The sequence below is a fragment of the Dipodomys merriami genome, unplaced genomic scaffold, assembly GCF_024711535.1.
Source record: "Dipodomys merriami isolate MVZ:Mamm:240054 unplaced genomic scaffold, mDipMer1.0.p SCAF_1536, whole genome shotgun sequence".
In the NCBI taxonomy this organism is placed as follows: domain Eukaryota; kingdom Metazoa; phylum Chordata; class Mammalia; order Rodentia; family Heteromyidae; genus Dipodomys; species Dipodomys merriami.
This window is the reverse complement of record NW_027202867.1, coordinates 78,022-78,859: the sequence shown is the minus strand read 5'-3', so window position 1 is coordinate 78,859 and position 838 is coordinate 78,022.

Here is an 838-nt window from a genome sequence, read left to right as displayed (position 1 = left end):
GTGTGACCACAGCCGTACTTTTCCAGCTAGACAGTCTGCTATCGTTTGTATAGTTGGAACTAATTCAAAAGTTTGGAATGTATCTGGGAATGTGTAATTAAGGAATCAGATTGGGGGGGGAGTAGGGCAGGGTCTGTGAAGCTGGGAGGGTCTGGGAAGTGGTGGACGGTGTGACATTGCAGATGGTTCACCACTATCGAGTATGAGAAGGCTACCCTACCCAGGGCATTGACGGTGTCCATGGGCATCTTGGCAGGGAGCTCTGGGAACCCACTGGTGGTGTGGATTCCCTCCCGGGGGAGTGCACTGAAGGGAAATACTCCCTGGGGTCCTGCAGACTCTAATCTGTGTCCTGCCTGTGCTGTTTCCAGCTGGGCAGTGGTAGGCAAGTGCATTCCCCCTGCTGGAGCCTGCTCCATATCAGGCCGTGGCAGTTAACTAGGGCTGGCTGAATGCCAGTTTCTGTAACCTACTTTGGAAAGAAAATGGGACCACTAACTTTGAAAGCCTTTAAATTTGATTGGGACAACTGAAATGCCAACTTTTCGAGGATTTTTTCTTTAAGCTGGCAATTTCCACTAATGCCTCGGATTATGGGTCAAATTAGACAGACCATTTCAGCCAACAATCAATGTATCAAAGTATCACAAGCAGAGTTCCCAAGCCAGATGGTCTCTTTCTATGAATGTCATGCCTTGATTGCTTTTATGCGGCAGCTGATGATTCTCCTCTGACTCTCTCTAGTGTGACCACCACAGTTGAGTGAAGGTTTAAAGTACTTGAGGCAGTGACCATTTTTTGCTTGTTTCAGAGCAGAGCAACATGTGGTGCTAAACCA